General features: G+C 36.1%; 1 protein-coding gene and 1 long non-coding RNA gene across 5 annotated transcripts in view; both read right to left on the bottom strand.

The window, feature by feature from the left end:
* Nucleotides 1–12,469, bottom strand: part of CENPP (centromere protein P) — a 160,737-nt gene that overhangs the window by 96,751 nt on the left and 51,517 nt on the right. The gene's annotated exons all lie outside the window — the stretch shown is intronic.
* Nucleotides 1–12,469, bottom strand: part of LOC138681798 (uncharacterized) — a 58,134-nt gene that overhangs the window by 23,885 nt on the left and 21,780 nt on the right. The gene's annotated exons all lie outside the window — the stretch shown is intronic.

Genomic DNA, 12,469 nt, shown 5'->3' on the forward strand with positions numbered 1-12,469 from the left:
GCAAGTTCGCTGATGACACAAAAGTAGAAGGATCGGCTGATACGCCAGAGGATTGTGCTGCCATACTGAGCAACCTCGACAGGCTGGAGAAAGGGGCCAACAGGAACCTCATGCAGTTTGAAAAAGAGAAGTGCAAAGTCCTGTAGCTGGGGAGGAATAACCCCATGCACTGGTAAATGCTAGCCTAGCTGGAAAGCAGCTTTGCAGGACGCAAAGTGGACAAGTTCAATGTGAGCCAGCAACATGCCCTTGCGTCAAGAAGGCTAACAATATCCTGTGCCGCATTAGAAGGATAAGGACAATCTCTTCATTCCCTGTGTTGTTGTCATTAAGTTACTCCATGAACAAGGAGGCTACAGAAGCCTGGATTCCTATGGATTTGAGCCTTATAAATCTCAGGTTTTTCCAGCTTGTTTCTACCTCACACCAATATCTCAGCATATTCTCCTACAGCTACCACCTGTTTGGCTTCCAAGTGACAGAGCTAAAAGTATGCCAAGAGGTTAGTCAACATCTGTTTCGTCTTGCCACCTGGCTGCTTACTCTCAGAAGGAGAATTTATAACTGTCTTTTCCTCAGTTGCAGTACCAATTTGGAGCACTTTCCTCTATCCAGCTGCTATTTTTCACAAGTTTGTAGAAAGTACCTACACATTTCCCTCTATTCTGTGTGTCAAATTTGGTTATAATGGGCAATGAGGATCAAAAGATACTGGGTGAGATAAGTGACAAGGACAAAAAGTTTCCTTCCCTTAGGAAATCAAGAGATGAAAGTTTGGCTATTCTAACCATAGTAGAAACTTCCAGAAAGTTTCACATCAGCAAGCATTCCATCAAGAATTCCTGCACCAGCATTTCCCAAAAGTGAGGCAAATGCCCAAGACTAGACCAGGAGAAAAAAGTATATAAACTAAGATATGCAAGTTTTTAACCATTCATATTAGTTTGGTAAAGTGGTAAGATAGTTCAGCTACCTAAAAGAGGTTATGCTTATGAAATCTGATACAACTTCACTGCTACAAAACTTTTAACAAAATTTCAAAAAGCATTTACCTACATCCTAAGAAGTGATTTCTGCTTTTAAAGACAGCAATTACCACATTAAAATAAGTACCATACTTGTTCAACCATAGTTGGCTGTTTACTGATCTTATTATGTTTCTTTTCAAGTTTAAGTTAAATCTAGAGAGTTACATCTTTCAGAGCTTAGGTCTCTAGGTAATATCTTGATATTTACCACTAATAATGCTACAAGTAGTTGCATTCACTGAAATCTGTTGAAACAACTTCAAATATCTCAGAGAAGCCTGCCCCGTAAAGTTGAACAAAAACAAGAGGTCTCAACTTTACAAGCCTGACCTACGCCAATTTGTTCCCTCCATTCCTCAAAGTTTCTGGATATTTTCCCTTATTGCCTTGATTTAAAAAAAAAAAATTAAAAAAATCTACTTCACAAGTGTTTGTTTTTTTTAATGACAGACTAACAAGAAACAGAAAATTAGTAACATAAGCTTTTTTTCACAACAGTTTCAAAGAAAAGAAAAAAAATTCAAATGAAAATATTAGGAATACCACCAAACATCACTTCTCACTATTTCACAGTCTTAAGAGCAGATTGGTCATTAAAATATTGCACTATTTATCCAGAAAAACTAATGTATACCACAACAGACAAAATAAACATTAATTTTTCCATTGTATTTTGATCAGAATTTAACACTAGGATGACAATAAAAGCAATGGTAAACTAAAAATAATGAAATCATGATCTGAAGCCTATTTTTTTTCTCCTCTACATTTAGAATTTAAGGTTGTTTCTTGGGTATTTTTTGCCTCCTTTCTGGGGAGACTAGAGGTTTGAGAACAAAGCTGCTAATAGGAAACATATGGAAAAGCCCTGGAGTAAATGAAAATCTGACTCAAATTCCAAATGCCACGTATCACATACCACTGTCTAAAATTATCTGGTAAGATAAATCTAAGATTTACCCTGCATAGTCAATGAATCACCTGAGTTGGAAGACAGTTAAGTATATAAAATAAACAGAAAGACTTTCACAATATTTAAAATATTTCCAAAACTAATCAATGTTTTGAAACAAGGTGGGATGTTTCTCAAAGCTTGTGTTAGCCAATAAAAGATTAGCTCTAATGTAACATGCTGCCAACAGACTTGTTGCCGTTCTTCATATAAAATATGAACAGTTCTACTCAAATGAACAATGCAATTCTGGATTTAACCATTATGCTGCTATGATTGCAGTGGGAATACCACACAGCCAGGTTTTCCTATGCATGAACACTTTTTCTGTCTCAAATTCTTGTCCAGGAGAAATTTGAAGACTATACGATTTCTGGAATGGCAGCACTGTGGATGCAGTTTTGATGAGAATCCCACACATTTCCACACACAGCTAAGTCTTGCCACAAACTCCCTGTGCATAAGCAGTAAATTTAACAAGCCTGGATGCATTAGATTAGCCACATATATATAGACCATCTATGCATCTTGTGCAGTATGTTTCATATACCAGATTCATTATGTATGTACTACCCACCACCTATACAAAGGTTTCTATCAGAGTCAAGGGGAGCAATATTGAAATTAATATGCTCTCTTCACAATTACACTTGCAGTAACTGTTAAGGAGTTACCTTCTCTCATTATATTCGGAAGAAAGTTAAGCATGGAAAAAACCTCTAGTTGACTGGCTGCAAAAGGATGTAAAATTTCCTGAGAGACAGAGCAGGAGCAAGTCACCAACACAAGCATGCACTTGCCTCTTAATTGTTCAGTCTGTGTTATTTCCAAGTACTTTTTAGATATAAAGACCAATTAAAATATGTTCCATGCAGAAGCACTCTTCACAGAATACCTTAACTCCTTCCTTTCTCATTTGTGGAAAAGAAAATTGGCTTGCCATTCTAAAAGATAGTATTTTACCTAAATTTATATCCTATTTAGGCCACCTAGAAGAACATCCAGACACCGTACTATGCTTGTTCTGTCAGCTCTCTCTTATTCTATCTTCTTCCTATTCTACAGGATGAAAGAAAGAACAGACTGAATGAGTGACTCATGGGTCAATAATAGGCCCTAATTTTTTAGCCTGAAGAAAGTGCAGCCACTGACGTCTTAACCTGATGAGTAGATGCTCAGATTCAGAAAGTAATGTAATAACCTAGTATTCTGCAAGAATAATAAAAGCAACTGTCTACTCTTTTCTCCAGCAGCAGTGCTGTGACGCAGCATAATTATTACTTGCTCAATAAAAAATTAGTGTTTAATAGCTAGAAATTAATAATTTCATGAAAGCTTACTTAGCTTTTTGGAATGCATATTTTTCATTTATATTTTAAGCTAACAATTTCCATTTAGAAGTTACTCTCCTGTACATTATTATTTCCAGTATTTTCTATTTCCCTAAATACTAGATTTCACAAGACAAAGAACTTATTTAACTCCATTTATAAAATGACTAACATAGAAAAAGAAAGTCAAATAACTTTCAGAAATACAGAAGTAGTAAGTAAATATCAGTACAACAGCATAATACTTTGCCCCCATATTCCCTAACTGCGTAACACTGTCCTATAAGAACAACCACCACAATCTTGATGTAATATGATAAATTTTGAGACGAAAGAATCAGAGGACTTTTAGAAACTATGTTCCATGCAAACATCTGCCTAAATCGGGTAGTAAAGTTAATGGTTCTATATTCTACCTGACAAACGCTGCTCCTATATAGTAGCCTGTAAATTTGGCACATTTGATATGAAGATTAAGTCTGTTGTGATGCTATGCAGAAGAAAACATACCTGAAACCTCCATCTACCACTATCATAGTCAGACCCCATAAAGTACTTCCTTAAGCAACATTGCAAGAGATTCTTTATTTGTCATGTCAGGTTCACAGTTAAAAACTAGCATTTACTTATACAATATAGCAATAAACTTTTCAGAACACAAAACAGAGTAAGCTAGTATGAGGTCAATAGGCCACTATCTCTTCTCCTTGAGATCACAGTCAAGGTGAAATCTGTAGGATATTATGCATTGGTACTATAATCCCTTGGTATTTTGGCTCTTAGTCAAAAAAAAAAAAAAAAAAAAAAATTCTTGACCAAAAGGTCTTCCTGGAACAAACAATATTGCTGTTCAAAGCTAAATAAAGTGCATTCAGATTGAATTTCTAAAAGTCAAACCCACAATCTTTTATTTCAGAAAAGTAGAAACTAAGTCTGATCTAAAACCAATCTTCAACGTTCTTCTTACTGCTTCCACCTAGTAGACAGAAGGAAAAAAGTAGTTACTCTTTATAAAACCCTTGTATCATTATTTATGATAAAGCCATAAACACAAACACTAAAAAAACCAAAATGTTTCTTACCATACTAACTAAAAATCTTTGAGATGTTTTCCTTGAGTACGTTCCATTGGATCATACATACATAAGGCAATATTTCATTACTCTGTTTCAGGAATGCTTTGTCTTAGCGGTACCTGTGTATTATAGATGCATACTGCTGCTTCTTGTGCTTTGTGCTTAGAACAGAAAGGGTAACACATGCTTCCCACTTTAACAGTTCCCTCCCAAAATCAGAATGCACAGGAACCTGAGAGGAGGAGAAAATGTGAGCATGGAAAACACATCTGTTAGATGTGCAACTGCTTCATAAAGTAACTTTTCTGTTTTTCTAAAGAGTACCTTTCCCCTCAAACATTTCATTGTGGGTAAACCTAGTACTTAGTTCACCCATTAGCAGTTCTAAGTAATTACACTGTCATCTCTCTGTGACTGCTTTACCAACATACAGAGTTATTTAGAATTTTCAGCAATAAGCCCAGCGTTTGGCAAAGATGTGAAGGGAGTCTTGGACAGATGTCTTGCAGTCATATAGAATATTAACATTTTCAAGGCAGCTACTACTATTGGCTCATTGCTGATAGAGTTCAATCTAATCATTCAAAGCACTGGTTTCATGCCATCCCCTAAGACCCAATCAGAATTACTTTTTAAAAAATTTATTTTATAAAAAGAAAGCATTATGTATGTTTATATTTTGGCTACAAATAGTTGCAGGCATTACCTCCACTCTCAAGAAGTGACAGGACAAGGCAAGAATCAGGTGTCAGAAGCATGACATCGGGCAACAAGGACACTTGCTTAATTGCCATAGAAGATCTGTAACCAATGCCTAGATCAACTCATCCTCCCTGATGAAATACCCGCTAACATGAATGCTGTTTTAAGTGTGAACCATGTTCAAGTCCTCACCAGAAGAAGCTATAAGGCCTTTCAAAACTCTCAGAATGGCTAATGATAGAAGAAACAGAAGACTTCCTGCCACAGAGTGCTTGGATAAAATGAGACCCTGTCTCAGCTCTGCCAAGAAGCAGCTGTGACTCACAAATTATTCAAACAGTAGAGAAACACTTCAATTTGATTACTTGCCATAAACCAAATGACACATTTTATGTATCAGGCAGAATATAGGTGAATGGACAAGTCTCTCTCCCAAAACACAGTTAATATTAAAGAAAATCCAAACAAAATGGAGATAAAAATGGAGAGTAACTGAAGGAAATAAAGGGTACAGAGTTTATATCTTTCCTTATAAGAGAATATGCCAGGGTACAGATGAATGATGTGTAATAATACTTGATGTTTCTATGAAAGTTTCCAAGTCACAGATTCTGACTGCAGAAAAAATGTATTGCAGGCCATAAATGTAATGCTGGCTGTGATACCAGTATTACAAGGTCTTATGCTAAAATGAGAGGATTTATTCTTTAGAAGAAAGAGGGATAATAAAAACTAAGAACCAGTTTAAGGATGATCTCCAGTTTCCAGACTATTGGAGAGAGCTGAAAGGCTGCCTGGCAAAATCCTCTGCATCATAAGGCAGGACAGTTGTAAATATCTATTGCTCTGGAAATGTTCAAACGTATACATCTACCACAAAAAGAAACACATTCTATAGTCATTGTAAAAACAAGTAAGGACCTTCATTATTAAACACATTCAAAAGAATAAAGGGGAAGCACTTTCCATCACGTACAAAGGGAAAATTTCTGCTAATACAAAACATTTTCCTATGCATGATCATTCAGGAATTCTTTGGCAGATAACTTAGCTAACTACTCCTTATCCTTGCCTGAAAGTGCTTAAAGAAAAAAAAAAAAAAGCTTATTTTTTGGCTATAAACATATGATTTGCAGATGGATACAAACACGGTAACAATCTGAAGTTGCAGGCACATTTTCTAGTTCTTTTAACAAAAATGCATGAAGTCCATAGCTATGAATGAACAAAATAAGCTAATAAGGTACTAATATAAATTTTTAAGATAGGGTAGAATTCACATTATCTCTTTTAGGCATCTATCAGTTATCCACATCGAAGTTAGCAGTTCTGTTTGAAATAAATGAGTGCTTGCTTTTGAATAGACTCAAGGAATGAAGTTAAAGTGGATGCTAAGAATGCTCTCCCAGTGAGCAGCAAGTTTCTAGTCAACTTCACATATTAAGATGACAGTCCTCAGATTTTGCTGCCTTTTTTTTTTTTTTTAAAGACACAGGGATCATGCCTAAGCTGCAAAAGAACTGAAAGATACACTAATATTTTTTGAAAATTATAATTATAAAAAGAGTGTCATTTTATGCTATCTCAAATAACACTGAATAAACCATTACAGAAGGAATAAGGAAAAGTACAAAGGGTACTACTCTATTTGGACTTACCAGCTTGGATTGGTACTGTATTGCTCAAGGATCTTTGCACTCTACATTTAGCTGTATTACCCTTCTCACTTTCCTCCATTACAAAACACTGTATGTTCTTTTAGTTTTATTTATAATGTTTATTACTTCTATAAATGAGCGCAAGACACCTGTCATATACTATGATCATCTATATAATTTTACATAGGACACAAATCAGGCAAAATAAAGGCTACGTTAAAGTTTGAGGTCCAATTGCTAACGCTGCCTCAAGAAAATGAATGTACCTGTACCAGTAAACTATGGTTGCAAAAACAGGCAGACGCTTTGTGATGGTCTGACAAATTATAGTCAATGTCTCAAACATTCGTTAAAGAACTTTGGTGGAGAAAACGGCCTCTGTAAAAATGCTGGAGTTTTGTGAACAGGACAATGTGGCCGGAGGAGAGGGCCCCACGGAGCATGGGACTGCACTTCTCCAAAGTCACAATTCCTTATCTTAAGTGACCAGAAGGAGCACAGCATATATGCCTGGAGGAGGAGGCCCCACGGAAGATGGGACTGTGCTTCTATCTTAAGCGGTCATGCCAGCAGAAGAGAGGCAACTCTGCAATGAACACCCCCCCCAACAAAGCTCACCAACTGATTCCAGAGAACCCCAGGAATGGGTACTGCGCATGTCGAGACCATCGACTAACACACTATAAAAGAAGGGAGAATGAGTTCTCAGCGCGCGCCCTCCGGAACTGGATCTCTACACTGGCTGGAACAACGCTGGACCCAGGACTGGTGAAACCCTTTTCTTCTCTCTTTCTTTCTTTCTCTCTCTCTTTCTCTCTCTTTTCCTTCTCTCTTTTCCACAGTCCCTACACCTCATCCTTATAAACATAAACTGTTGACCAAGTCTGAGACTAGGTGTGGATCTAGCCATCCCTGGGGTCCTCTTTGAGAAGGAGTCCAGAAAGCAAGGGGGTCTGCTCTGAACCTCATGACTCAATGGGAGGGCTCTCCTTCTGATACATTTCATGTTCCTTTTTCCATTTCTTTTTCCACACCTTCCTTCTGTTCTCAAACAGCGGCTTAACGACATGTTGCAAGGTTCATATTGATAAGTTTACATGTACTTGGGCAAGGTTAGCTAGGCTGAATAAATGTTGATTGTTGTTTGAACTCCCCTGGTGTCGTTTCACCTTAATTCTGACAAAGGAAATCCACGAACCTGAGCTGCTCCAACTCTGGGACGTGACACACTTCCATTTTATATTGGTGTAATCACAGATATACAATCTCTGATTAAGCAGGCAATATCCCAGAACTCCACATGGGAGGAAAATTCAGCCCAAAGTCATCTATCCTGGAACAGCCAAAGTAGGCTGTATAAAAATGTAAAGTATAAAGCAAAGTATATTTGTTAAACCAACTATTCAATTACTAAAAATATAAATGTCACCTAACAACAGTGACTCTCCTCAGAAGAGATTTATAATTTCATGCAACAGTCCAGGGTATTTTAGAGTAACCACACACTATATGGTATAGATATTATTGCTTACATGAATTTTAAACTCATTTTATTATTCCAGTATCAATTGTCTATGATTACTTGTTATTGTGGTAGTAGAAGCTTTATATGATGAGGACTATTTAAATGCCTCTACTGTAGAAAGTAAAATCCATACATCAAAAAAAAGTAACCCCTCCCAATATAGTATTACAATCTTTGAAAGTTTCTGACACAGCAGTACATTCACAAAAAAGCTACAACCCTCCTCTTCTATTAGTCTTTCAAAGTCAATTATCCATTACTGCAAATTGATATTGTCATAGCAAAAAAACTTCACAACCACCATTCCATTCAAAAAGCTTGAGTATTACAAATTTGAACATGCCAAGAGGCTCGATACTTAGCTTTTGCTTTTGAAGCAAAACAAATTGCAATACAAATTGTTCATTGCACGTGTTCATGCACATGTTTAGCTGATCTACTGAAATCAGGGCTTCCTAATGTATTGCTTCTAGATGCATAGATGCTTCTAGTGTATTTGATGCTAAAAATTCAGTGTATTACTGTTCATTAGTAGCAGTTACTCAACAATTGCCTGTGGGATTATATTAACTGCCATGTTACAAGGTCAATAAGCTCTTGCTCTTTCTCCGTCATTTGTTCTACACCATGATCCGTCTTTGAGATACAAATGTAGGTGCATTTGTTAACTAGTAATACGCTTCAAAGGTGTGGGCTTTTGAAAAAACACAAGAAGTAGTTTAAAAATTTATAAGAAAAATGCAGAAATACAAAAAAGTAGAATGTGAGAAAAATTAAACAGTTTCAACAGGTAAGGAATGCTTAGGAAGAAGGGAGAACAAAAAGAGACGGGAGGTTATTCAACTCAGAATCAGCAAATCCATATAAGTAGAGAAGATGGAGAAGATACTGAGAAAAAAATCCTCCATATCCCACAGCATGGATGAGAGGGAAAGATATATTTATATTTCAGAACAACAATAAGCACCCAATGAATCCATCACAGGGCTTAGGATACCCACTAACTTACACTGCTTTCTAGAAAAAAATAGAAGACAACTTCTGGGTTTTTTTCATTCTTTTAGGACTGTATGGTCACCTGAAGAGCACATTCTTGAAATACAGCCATAAAACCTACACAAAAACATCTTTAATTTCCTCTTTAAATTCATGGTTGTAGCATGCACACTCAAGCTATAACAGACTGATAAAAATCAGCCAGCAACCCCAACGTGCCTTTGATTAGAAGAGTCAATGAAGAAAGTTAGTTCAGAGTACCATTTGATCACTATATGCAAAATCTACAGTCTAGCAAATCTTAGGAATTATTTTTCAAAAATACTTTTTGTAAACTCAACTGTTTTCAGTTGCTTAACATGTTCTTCCTAGTAGCTCCCAGCAAAACAAAGCAACACATATAAAACACGCTGCATAAGATGAGGGTTGCCAGAGTTTTGATCTTGTAATACCACCTACTAAATGGGAAACAAATAGAGACCACACAACAAGGTTCAGTGCAGAGGCAACAGTAAGCTCCGCACGTGGCATAGCTCTGTCTTCCTTTCCTTTTTTAAACAGATTGTGTCTTGTCTCAGCACTGCAACATTGTTGATGTGATTTGACGGCCCCTTTTCCACAACCTTTAAAAATGCATATTCCCACAGGGACATGCTCCTAGAACGACTTTCCACTGAGGAACGGAATAATATGAAGCCTGTAAGAGCTATTATTAACTGAGTGCTCTGGGCTCTGGCTGGGCTGGAGGCTCTGCAAGATCAAGCAATTCAGTTTCTTGATTTGCCGAGAGCTCTATACTTTGTTAACTGAATTTTCAGATTAGCTCTGGCACAGGATAAATAAATCCAGCAGCCACTACAGTCTTGATAATCGATTACTTTTGTTGATGACAAGCACAAATAAGTGCCTTTGCAGATCACGTATGAGACTCATACAGGCTGCAGGTGGTCTGCTGGCAGTGTTCGTGGACTGCCAGTTAAGACCTAGAAATTAGGATGCAAAGAGTTTCTGTGCCTACAATCTGACTTTGAAGTGCAGCCCAGTCTAGATGATACATGCCTAAGGCTCTTTCTTACTTCAGAAACCCACAGGCTTTGTGGGGAAGCAAATTACAACATTCAAACTTCCTCATTATATTTGATCATGCTTTCTCTTTTCTACTGTGCAATCATTTAGAGTAGCAAACTAACATCACCAATTCTTATCTAAAACACAGAATTCCTTCAAAGTTGTTAACGGAGGATTTTAAGATTTTGAGCTTGAGGCTTTTTCTCAGACATCTGATAGCAGGGCCAGACCTCAGCTGAAGAATTTTCTAATTCTAGCGAGATCATGCTTCCATGACAGTTCTCAGTTCCGACTTGCACATCTTAGCTTCATTTGATTTCCTTTAATCCTTCCTTTCTCTAGGCTTCATACGGACCATTATAAGTTGGGCGGGGGGGAGGAGTTGGGGGCAGAAACCCAAAGAAACCCAAAAATCTTTTACAGTAAAACAGTGAGTATAAGGATCAAGGCCAGTCCCCTTCACCTCAGTGCTACTGGTTAACTTCTTTACTCATTCCATGAATATTTTAGCTAAAATTTGGAAATTCCAATTTTTTTTAAATTGACTATTACTCAACTAGCTAAACAAACCTAAAATCACAAAATATTAGAACAGTCTCCACTCTTAAGTCTTCAGTTCAGAATCAAAGTTGAAAAAGCTAACAAGTCTCGTTAAGTTGAATGCAGTTAATGAAGATGGTAAGATTTCAAACATTTTAATTTACAGAAAGGATCCATCAAAGTTTGGCTTAAGAAAATAAATTAGTTTCAAGCCAACTCTGACTTCTAGCTTGATACACATCTCACTTAGCATCACAACTGCATAAATAAAATGATGAAAAAAATTTCACAAATTCAACAGTAAAAATAAGTGCTTATGAAACATTTTTTAAAAATAAAAACCAAAACACATTGAAAACTTAATAAATTTGTCACAGCCTGTGAAACAAGAAGTCTTACACAAATGACGTTAAATTTAATCCTCTCATTATCCTCCTTGTAAGGAAATTCCTACCACACCTCAAATGAAAAATAAGAGAAGATCAAACCATACAACTTGACCAAGATCACAAAGTATAGACTTGTTTGTATCCAAGATAGCTCATGCAACAAAAAAGAAACTGAGTCTTAATATAACCCACAGCTAGATCTGCATCATCTTCTGCAGCTAAATATGCTTTAAATCAAGAGCTTTGGTATAATTTTTCAAAAGGACTGACTCTTTTGCTCGGCCACCATGGATTTTTAAACGCATCATGAGATTTTAAGTCTCCTGATAGCTTAAGAGGATCTGGGTCACAATCAGTAGTAGAAAAAAATAGAGAAGTATCAGGTATGAAATTAAAATTCTGATTTGGTCCGATTTTTATGTTTAGAGAAAATAGTTTTAATTTTTGCATATGTTTTTAGTTAGAACTGTTAATATAACAGAGCTTCCAAAAATTTGCACCATGTTCTTTGTCTTGTGCTTAAAAATCCCAACTTTGTAGCAGCAAATAATGTTTTTACTAACTCGCATAACAAACTTGGTGGTTTTTTTTAATTTATCATTATGAATGTATTCAAATTGTTTTAAAAATCAATTATTTTTGTTGTTTAGTATTATAAGTTTAGTGGCACAATCCAGCTATCCAGCTATTTACAGTACTGTTAAAGGATTATGTAGTTTTAATTTTACTCTTTCAACTTCTTTCTTGTATTCTCTACGTAAATACATGACTGCTTTATTTTAGTTCCAGTATTGCCAACTCCTACAATATTATTTTGGTCGTGACTTCTGGTGCTTTTCTTTATATCCCAAATGTTAGAATCATGCATGATTTATCTTCTTAAACAATGTTCTTGTCCTCAGTGTTACAGAGGAAACTTGAAAAGGTCAAGCAAATCATCAGCTTCAGGAAGCTCAAAGACAAAAAAAGAAGTAAAACTTATTACTGCATTATTTTCTCAAATATGATAGCTCTAAGGCACTTATGCTTTTTGAAGAACCAGATTTTTCCTTGTGAATAGATTTTGAAATAATGTAATTATTTTACCAAATCAAAAGCATAATGAAATGCTTTTGATAAATCATACAATTAATCCAGAACAGTGTCTCACTTCAACAAAAAAATGTCCTTTTTCTCCATTTTTTGCATATATCACAGTTATTTA

Source organism: Haliaeetus albicilla, chromosome 24 (genome assembly GCF_947461875.1).
Source record: "Haliaeetus albicilla chromosome 24, bHalAlb1.1, whole genome shotgun sequence".
Taxonomy (NCBI): domain Eukaryota; kingdom Metazoa; phylum Chordata; class Aves; order Accipitriformes; family Accipitridae; genus Haliaeetus; species Haliaeetus albicilla.